A 10,230-nucleotide genomic window follows, 5' to 3' on the forward strand; every position below is an offset into this window, starting at 1 on the left:
CATACTGTCACAATCAACTAAAAAAACAGTCACACTGCCTCTGTTATCTAGCAGCAAACAAACTAATTTCAAACACCGTGCCTATTGGATCAGGACACTGATTGAAAAACAATTACAGGGTGATTCTGTATCCTCAGTTACATAACAAACACATTGTTCCAATTCCCTAGAAACATTCCACTTTCTTGTCACTTGTCTCTAAACACTTGTACATCTCGTTACTTCCATAGCAACCATCATACTGCCTGTGATCTAACAATTAGCATATTGTCTCTTTGCCACAGACAAAAAAAACATTTTCTTTGTTACCTAACAGTTAACATATTGCCTTAGTCTCAGAGCAAGCAACACATTTCCTTTGTCACACAACAATCAACATACTGCCGTAATTTCATAGCAACCAGCAGACTCCTTTAACCATTTATCAATGCAAAAACTACCGCAATTCCCTAGCAACAACACACTCTGCCTCAGTTCCCTTGAAGACCGTACTCTGCCTCAATTCCCTAGCAACAAACACACTGCACAGCAACAGCAATAGTATTAACAACGCAGTTTATTTTACTTTCCAGTGCATTTATATTAGATTTTTTTTTTACCAAGGGTCTCTTCCCATGTGGACTGTGCAACCATCCATCCATTTTCCAAACCGCTTATCCTACTGGGTCGTGGGGGGTCCGGAGCCTATCCCGGAAGCAATGGGCACGAGGCAGGAAACAACCCAGGATGGGGGGCCAGCCCATCGCAGGGCACACTCACACACACACATTCACACCTACGGGCAATTTAGCAAGTCCAATTAGTCCAATTTTTTGGACTGTGGGGGGAAACCGGAGTACCCGGAGGAAACCCCACGACGGGAGAACATGCAAACTCCGCACACATGTAACCCAGGCGGAGACTCGAACCCGCGTCCCAGAGGTGTGAGGCAACAGTGCTAACCACTGCACCACCATGCCGCCCCCGCAAACAACCATACATTAAAGAATATATAGAAGAAAAATTTTTCACATGATGTTGCCCCCACTTTCTAGGCACTGCAGACAGATTCCAGTCTGCTTCCATGACTGAAACATTCATAGAGTCCTTGGACCAGGCCAAACACAACAAAGCATCCATTTGAAGCCCTCTCTATTGTCATTCACTGCTTAAGAGATTCTTTGGCCAAAGCACATAAAAAATGCATCCCAAGCTGTTCCTTTTATCCACCCACTCACGGTACACCAGCAGACTTTAAAGGAAAGGCGTACAACCACCGAAATCATTAATGTGGCTGGATGTTGCATAGTATACTTGGTACTTGGTAGAGCTTCCAGCTGTAGCAGCAGGTTGACTGGGTGTAGCAGCAGGTTGACTGGGTGTAGCAGCAGGTTGACTGGGTGTAGAGATTGCAGCAAGTTGGCAGAGTAGAGAAGCAGGGTTGGATGTATCAGATTGGCTGAGCCTGGGTTATTATTATGGGTTTACAGCTGGACGTAGGCTCTTGACTGGGTATAATGAGCGTACTGTGCGTGCGAATGTGGCTGTAGCAGTGTTACTATCTGCAGGGCAGAGCACCAGACTGAACGGAGGATCGTAACAATTCGGGCTCGATATTTTATGGATCATGTTACAAAACAAAACTCGGACTGTCCCACGAGCTCAGCGCAAGCAAACAGGTAACAAGCACCTGCAGCTATGAGGACAAAGTGCCAGCCAGAGACATACTTATTATAGCCCGGAAGTTGGCTAGCAGAGGTAGCCCAAAATTGTCCTCCAGAAAACAGCAGCCTGAACTACACCCGCCACCCACCCCCCAAGGAGGAGGCTTGCCTGAGGCCACCCAGGGTTCCACCAATCAGACGGCACACAGAGCACAAACAGCCAGGGGCAGCCATGCCAACACGAAGCTCGTTCATCTGTCCACACTCACCAGATGCCTGCCGGGACTGTGATGGGCTGAGGAGATGGACTACATGCCCCCCCCCAGCCAATTCTCCCAGCAAGTTCCCCCTTTGGGAAAACAAGGACAAGAGTCTCATTTTTGTCTCCCACCTGGGGACGGGGAAGGCACGTTTCCTCTCTGGCGCGATCGCCGAGCACTGTGTCCTTGGAGGTATGTAACCACTTGGGGCGCTGTCTCAGACATTACGCAACGTCCTTGAGCCTCCAGCACAAATGAATGCATGGGCAAAAAATTAATAAATAAGAAAAAGAAAAAATGCCAATGTATATACGCAGACCGCAGAAGAGTGTAAGTGCTCACAGGCCACAGATAGCCAGCTGGCTACGGTTCAACCAGGCTTGGGCACCAGAGCATTTGAGCGTTCATCCCAAGAAGAGAGGTGCTCCGCTCTGCGATAGCAGAGGCCACCAGGGTAGGCCGGGCAGGGAGGGATGGGGGTGCCACTAAGGGAATGAAGGGGTCACTTAAGCGAGTACGGAGACAGAGAGCTATTTTAATAGCGCAGCGGCACCAGGGCACCAGTCCACTTCAGATGTCACGAGGGCCTGGGGGCCTCCCGAGGCGGCCTGCTGCACAGGGGCCTGGCTGGTTCACTGCCTTACACACCGAGGGAAGCCTCTGCTCCCCAGGACCTAAGAAGAAGTCTAAGCACCCACCAAACGCTGTTCCTTTCAAGTGCCCTAGTGAAGCGCATCCTGAAGAGCAGACTGCTTATGTAACCTTCAGCCAATCATATGCCAAAACCAGAGCAGATCTGTACATGGAATATTCCGGCCCGCACTACACGCAGCTGCTCCGGTTCGGCGTTACATAATATCTCGGCATGTCAAAAAGGGCAGAGCCGCACACACACGCGCCACATCTAAGAACAAGAAGTAAATAATGGATGATCGGATTGCCCGTGAGTCTTACGTGTCGGTTCCTGCACGTCACGGCTTCTCGGTTAAAGCAGCTCATCAGAATTCATGCATGTGGTTTCCTTAGGGTAGCTTTCTCAGTGGAAAAACTTTCATTGTCCTAGGGCTCCACTCTCCAAGAACCAAAACAGGTGATTCCAGAAAGCCCCCACCCTTGGTGCCCCCCATGCAGCAAAAAACAAGCTCCACCTTAAAAGAAGAGACCCTAAATGGTACCTCTCTTGCAGGCCAAACACTATGCATATATTCACATTTTCATGTCTCTACACAACACATTTGATTAAAGCAAACAAAACAAAAAGATTTGTTAGTAGTAATACCTTATTTACATGCACTCCCACTTGTTCTTACAGTGAAAGGTGACATTTATGAGTTTAAATGTAGACAGCCGCAGCCACGAGGAGCAGCTGTGTTTGCTTTCTATTGCGCTACTTGTTGAAATTTTGACAGTCACTCAATGTTTTATGACGTCACAGGAAATGCAGCTGGAGTCCAATAAGGACAGTGGTTTCAGGGGCGAGGACTGTAAACAGACCAAATCAAACTGTGTGACATCAATTTAAAACACATCAATCAATCAACAAAAAAGAATAGTTGCTACGACTAGCATCAGAGAAAAAAAAAAAAGATTAACCAGACTGTTTCTTACGCTTTGCTCAATAGCGACAGTCCTTACTCGGGTAATGATGTAATGGCTTTCCTGTCCATTTGGGGCATATCTGTCGGTCACACAGTGGTCCCTGAAGAAAAGCAACAATCCCAGCCTACTCCGACAGCCCACAAGCAGCTGGTACGATGGGACTACGGGCCTACTGTTAATAGTTCAGGTGTCACCATAAAATTATGGGGTCCCTTTTCAATTACAAATATAGGAAAGGCCAGAAAACCAGCAACGGCCTATTTAACACTAGAGAGAAAACATATTTTTGAAACGCAGTGAAGCACGAGAGAGTACACACAGTTTATTGACAAGCATAAAGTCAATATCCATCAAAGTTCTTACTTAAAATAGCATGAAATTGAGGCTAGACATCAGAACTGTTAATGGTTCCCAATTACCTTGCCAGATCTTTAACAATTTTGCCACTTATATTTGCTGGGCACCACTGCACTGCAGAAGTCTGTGCAAAAATAAACCATAGCTGTACCTGCAGACCAACAGGAATCCTTCACTACAGGAACATATGCAACCGATATCTTTCAGCTGACAAAATCCTTCCGGCGTTTTGAGCAGAAAAATATTCTACTGTAATTCAACAAGCAACAAATCGAGTACAACAAATCAGACATAGGCGGGGTGTGAATACTTACACAGAACAAGGAAACTATTATGGTCTGTGTGTTCATTTTTTTCAACGTGAGATCCATTGTCATTATTAAACGCCATTATCCATGGTTGACGTGAAGCTGCCATTAAAATAGCATACAGATATATCCAGCATATGGCAAACAGGGAGAATTTGAAGTTCTCTGAACCGCTGGCAATTTGCTGATGAAGTAGAACCACACAGGCCAAACCTAAAGCTGAACAATTCAATAAAGCGTATTCAGCGTACAAACACCTGTACAGAGTATTTAAATCTCAGATATTGTATCTCATGCACCCACAGCAGCTATTTATAATAATTTCAATAACAGATAGGGAGCTGCACAGTTTCTTTGCGCCTCTAGAGACCAGGGTTCGAGTCTCCGCCCCAGCTCCACGTGTGTGGAGTTTACATGTTCCTCCTGTGTCATTGTGAGGTTTCCTCTGGGTTCTCCAGGTTCCCCACATGGTTCTAAGACAAAAAAAATGATCTGGAGTTGCCAGATTTTCTGTAAGCATGAATGGTGTGTGTGCGTATGCTTCATGATGGGTTGGCGCCCCATCCTGGGTTATTCCCTGCCTTGTGCCCTTAGCTTCTAGGATGGGCTCTGAACACCTGCGACCCTGCATAGAACAAGTAGGGATGGACAGATGGACGGATGAACGGGATAGGAACAATAATAATAATTATAATCTTATACAGTATATCCACAAAAGCCAAATTAAACACAGATATAATTAGCTAAATTCAAGGAATATTTTGGGAGTTGCTTTTTCCCTTTGAGCAGCCATACTTCTGTCAAAGCAAGTATCTTCATCTTTGCTAGTGAACAATACAAGAGGAAATCCAGGGAGTCACTGGGCCTTCCTAAAAGGTTAACTCTGCTCCACCCTGCAGCCACGGTGCTTTTTTACCTAATAGATGTGGAGATAAGCGCTTGCCAGCCTATTCTTTTAAGAAAACTCTGTCCCTCTCGTAACACCAGCAAGCTCCTCTGTAATACAGCACTTTAAGAACATTCTGGGGTTGAAAACCGAACTATGACAAGAAAGTATAGCCAATTTACAGCTTTCCCTGTGAAGAACAGTCTTTCTTAGTCTCTAAAAGCAAACACCTGCGGAATAATTAATTCCATAAAACATCACTCTTCTTAGCGTGTGACACACCCACTGCTAATTCTGGTTGAGCTCTGTATAGTTTTTCACAGAGTCTAACTCTGTCTTAATATGCCACAGTATCCGTCCAATCAAGCAGACTCCCTACAAGTCACATGACCCGACCCCAAAGAGAGTTCAATGAGCTTTGCCATTATATCACCAACTGTCTATAGATATGCACAGTATGTCAACACTTAGTTTACCATTAGCTACTTAGCTGACACTTTTATCCAGAGCACCTTACAATGGCTTAAGGAAATAGCCGTCTTCCTACTGGGAATTAATTTGGACACTATGTGGTTCCAATCCCATGTCCTTAAATATTTAAAGAGGTTCATCCACATTACTGATATTTTTAATTCCAATACACCACAAATTTGAAGCCTAAGACCATTACACAAAAGGCTTCAGACAGCACATCCAGAGAAGCGCTCCTTTTAGGAAATGCACAAATGTTTTTTATTCCTAATTAGAAGTTGACTGCCAAAAATCTGACCACACAACATAAGGAAGAATGAGAGAACTAATAAACTGCGTAGGCAGAGTATGAATGTGTGTGTGTTTGGACAGGGATGTGGTGACAGGAAGCAACTCCCTAAGTGGAATGCATTCCAGCTCAAAGAAGAACTCAAGCAGAAGCTGGGGTCGGTCCCGTGGGCCTTTCTGCTCAAGACAGAGGAAGGAAGTCTTTAACACCAAGGCAGAGCTGTAGCTGCATGCTGGGGGCAGCACCCTGTAATGCCACCACCAGGGCGGCGCCAAAAATCCTCTCCCTTTATTAAAAGCATAGAATTTGTGAGATTGCAGTTCGCACAAGTTTCAAAATTTACCTGTAGTGCTACAGTATCTCTTTACTGGACCATGCCTGACTGTGCACGACACCTTCAGACTCTTAGCTCAATGTAAAACACAGATGTTGCTTTTCATTGTTTCTGTCCAACACAGAGTTTCACATGAAGCATGTTTAAACTGTGCTTCAGCCGCTCATAACCCTTGATTCCCATATTAACATATCCTAAATCCTAAATGTGTATATTTCAATGATTTTATTGAAATGTATACTAGAGGCTGTTTAATTGCATTCTTACTGACATTTTTTCATTACAGTTTTCTTCATCGATGTTCATAAATAGCTGATCCAGTGCAAGGTTTTAGTCTTATTATTTTTTCTGCACACCCAATAACAGAACAGCATGATGGGTAATGTGTTTGATGAATCCCGAAGAGATACTGCGTTTATACATTTTATTATATACCCCATAACATGGTTTAACCCTAAGATGTCCTCTAACCTGGAGACAACGGGTCAGTTCAGCTAAACATCCATGTATTTTCCATAGCCGCTTATTCAGTGTAGGTTCTTCCCTTTATTTGATCATTTGTGGAAAGGGAACTTGTCAGAAAAGCACTCTACTTCATGTCACTTGGACAACGGTCAGTGCCCTGGATCAGTTGCTCTGGAAGACACACAGACAGATGATCGTTATGTTGCTACTCAAGTACCAAGAATTAATATTTATTTATATTTATTTTGGGAAAACTGAGTACTTAAGACGATTAGATAAGTCATTCACTAGCTATGCCACCAGCGTGAAAAGTGCTACCCGCTGTGTAGTGCTTGTCTGTTTTTGTCACGTTTGGCAGAAAAATAAGCTCTTTTTTGTGCATGGGTGCTAGATTACACCTAGCCGGAGCAGACAGGTGTGCACACATCACATGCGTGGCAGCACCAGGTGCAGATCTGTATCAGTGAAAACCTCACTGCAGAGACATTGCAAACAAGACCGCAATTCATTTGTTGATGATCCGATGCCTACAAATTAAATATGACTGTAGCCTACATTCGCTTTTGACTAAATTCTCTTTGTCTTGAGGGTTGAGTATAATCATAATCACACGATAAATATGCTGACTTCCTCACAATCGCATTACAACGGAGACCGAAGAGTTATACGTGCTTAACAGGCAGTCAGATTTTTATGAACTGTAAGAAATTCTTACAATTCTTACTCAGTAGTTTTCTGTGGCACATGAGACTGTTTAAATTCTAATTATAGCTAGAACTACATCAATTTCACATGTTGCCATTCATATTCAAAGCAAAATTAGGCATGCAGCAAATGTATAACAATTTAACATGCAACTCCTCAGATATACTGTAGTAGAAAAATAAATAGCATATTTACTGATCGAACTGAGGATTCGGCGGTCTTGCAGTTTTAAGTATTGATTGCGTTTTTGCGGCATTTTTGCCAGGGTTCACTACATTACCTGCAGTTTTAAAGGGTTTAGAGGAGCCTTATTGAAATAAAGTTCAATACATGAACAGCAGTGGCCCTGAGCAGGATAAGAGGTTAGAAGAGGGCTGTTTTAACAGGGCTGCCCAACTATTTTTCCCCACGGGCCAAATTCCATCAGCAACACAAAGCCGAGATCCACGGCGTCCAAAGAAAAAAAAATGAGTCTGCCGGCAATAACATTCACAGACCGGGTTGTGGTTCATTAGATTGGAGTCTGCCAGCTGGTGATCACTGGGTTGGAAGATGCATGGAGAGATGTGGCTAAGAATTGTGTGGCAGGTGTCACGATTTTGAGCAGAAAATGGTTTTTGGAGCACCTGAAACGCGTACCCAAAGATTCGCAGTCAAAAATACTGCAGTAACATTTAACGCAGTTAAATAATCAAGATGCATTATAAGGACCTAGCAAAGCAGGCAGTGCACTGGTCAAACTAAAAATTCAAAGTGTTTCGTTTCCAATCCTTACTGTTTTGTCAAAAATGACAGATGAATGTGTCTTCCTGTGAGTTTCGGTTTAGCAGGTTTTCATCACACTATTCCTGTCCAGCAGAGTTACCACACGGACAGGCACGGTGTAAAACAGTGGCGGCCTGAAAGGGTTGTGCATAGGAGGGCACATCCACACACCCGGAGCATGCAGGGCACAACTTGGACTGCAGAGGGCGTAGCAGTTAAACCATTACTGTGCCTCTAAAAGCCTTATACATACGGAAAACTCTGGAGGAGCTATTCCATAAAGCAAGACTTTTCAGTTAGGTAGGTTAACTTAAGCTAAGTCATGACTGTCCAATAGGAATGCTCCTTACCTATATTCTTACTGGACGGTCATGACTTCTAGCTTAAATTAACCCAGCTAAATGAGAAATCCTTCTTTAGAGAATACACCCTGTTGCTGGTACCAAACCGTTTTACGTTTCAACTGCTCTGCATTACTCGCCAGTATTATTAAAAACCCAAACCAATGTACCTACTAATGAGTATAGCAAATGTGCACAACTGTTAATAGAGTAAGCAGCCTGTAAATTTCATTGGTAAGATGTCGAGAACTTTCAATAGGGAAGATCAGAGTGAAACCATAAGAATTTCAGTGATATTTATCATCGGTGAATGAAATGTTTCTATGCAGAGGGCCTTAACACAAAAATTCTAGTGCATTTGAGTAATGAAATTGCAAATACTTGTGAATTACACCAATACCACCAGTCAAAAAAGTAAATATGACGGTCCAATCGAACATTCAATGCATATTCTGTTTTTAATGTTTTTAATTTTGGATACAATGGATTAAATGGATGGATTTAATGAGATGACTTTAAAATACTATATTTTTCTATCAAATCGTGTTAAATCGAGAGACGCGTTAATTTTACGTCTAAATAACTGAATTCGTTACAGTAAGTATAATCACTCCATAATACGTGTATGGATGGTGTTTCACTCCTAAACGGTTTTGCAAGTCCGACATAGTTCTGGGACAAATAATACTGCTTCCAGGAAAACAGATACTTCGCTACAAAAAAAACACAAAGTGAAAGCATTATACCCTCATGCTCACGGTATAATGCACGGCTGTCAATCCAGAACAAACGCACGACTTGACGCCTACAGGCACACTGCTTTAAAATAAAATAATTACTTAATTATGTAATACACAATTACCCAGTTGGGTCCATTGGCTTTCACAAACGTTCACAAGCAGTAAGTTTGTTTCGTAATAGGGTCGTGAAGGAAGGTAAAACAATGAATAAAAGACTAGAAGTTGGGCATTCATACGAAAAAAATTACATAAATATGCTAAACCATTACTTAAATCTCCATAGAAGAAGCAATTCATGTAGACAGAAAAAACGCCCAGAAGGTACTCGGTGCAATTTACATACCTACTTGCCAAGAGAAATTGCATGTGCGTCGTTCTCCTTCGACTCAGGAAAATTTGAAGCTTTAGTAGTTTATAATTTTTTCAGAATAATACATCAGCTGCATATAGAAAATCTGCATACAAATGTAGACAAAAGGAGGGCAGGAGCCAAGGATTAAATCGTGTATCGAAAGTCGTCACATTTCACACGTCAGTGTCGACAGACAGTAGAGTAGTGCCCGACAAGTTGCCGATTCGCTTTTTCTCGGTTTTGCACTTGCTTAAAATTCGATCTCAGTTTTTCAATCTACCAAGAATAAACCAGTTATTTGTTCAGCTACTGTTCCCACCGGTCCAGAAACATATAGCTTTCTGCGTGCCTGCGCGTACGAGCAGCCTTTTCAAGACTCACCTGTAAACGATGGTTGTTAAGAGGCAGAACAGCTTCCCATAGAACTGCAAGTTCCGCTAGGAACACTAGTTATAACATCCTAACGAAATCTTGGGCGACCCCGTTATCTTTCTGCGTTCACGGAAACGCGCCGACTCCCTTATCAGTGGCTCCGCTGCCTCCCGCTGTTTAACAGTAAGGTGCGCGCTTCACATCTAATGCAGACGGGCTTTCAACCTCCCTGCGAAACGCGGAAACGATTTAATAAGAACTTACACTCGCACTCAAGTCAAGACGAGCGTGCATGTGAATGTCATCTGTGCAATGGCATAAAGACCCGATTTTAGGTGAAGGG

The 10,230-nt window shown here is 43.2% G+C and overlaps 1 protein-coding gene across 8 annotated transcripts in view; it reads right to left on the reverse strand.

Annotated features, from left to right (window-relative positions):
- The window catches only part of LOC125751604 (adenylate cyclase type 2-like), a 50,967-nt gene extending 40,766 nt beyond the window's left edge, over nt 1–10,201 (reverse strand). For 3 of the 8 annotated variants that reach the window (XM_049030651.1, XM_049030650.1, XM_049030649.1), the window contains exon 1: nt 9,897–10,200. The gene's annotated coding sequence lies outside the window, so the exon portion shown is untranslated. Of the gene's footprint in view, nt 1–1,912; nt 2,026–9,506; nt 9,619–9,896 lie in introns of those variants that run through there. The other 5 variants (XM_049030644.1, XM_049030643.1, XM_049030647.1 and 2 more) reach the window with 4 other exon arrangements.
- Nucleotides 10,202–10,230: the final 29 nt, after the last annotated feature.

Source organism: Brienomyrus brachyistius, chromosome 11, assembly GCF_023856365.1.
Source record: "Brienomyrus brachyistius isolate T26 chromosome 11, BBRACH_0.4, whole genome shotgun sequence".
Lineage (NCBI taxonomy): Eukaryota > Metazoa > Chordata > Actinopteri > Osteoglossiformes > Mormyridae > Brienomyrus > Brienomyrus brachyistius.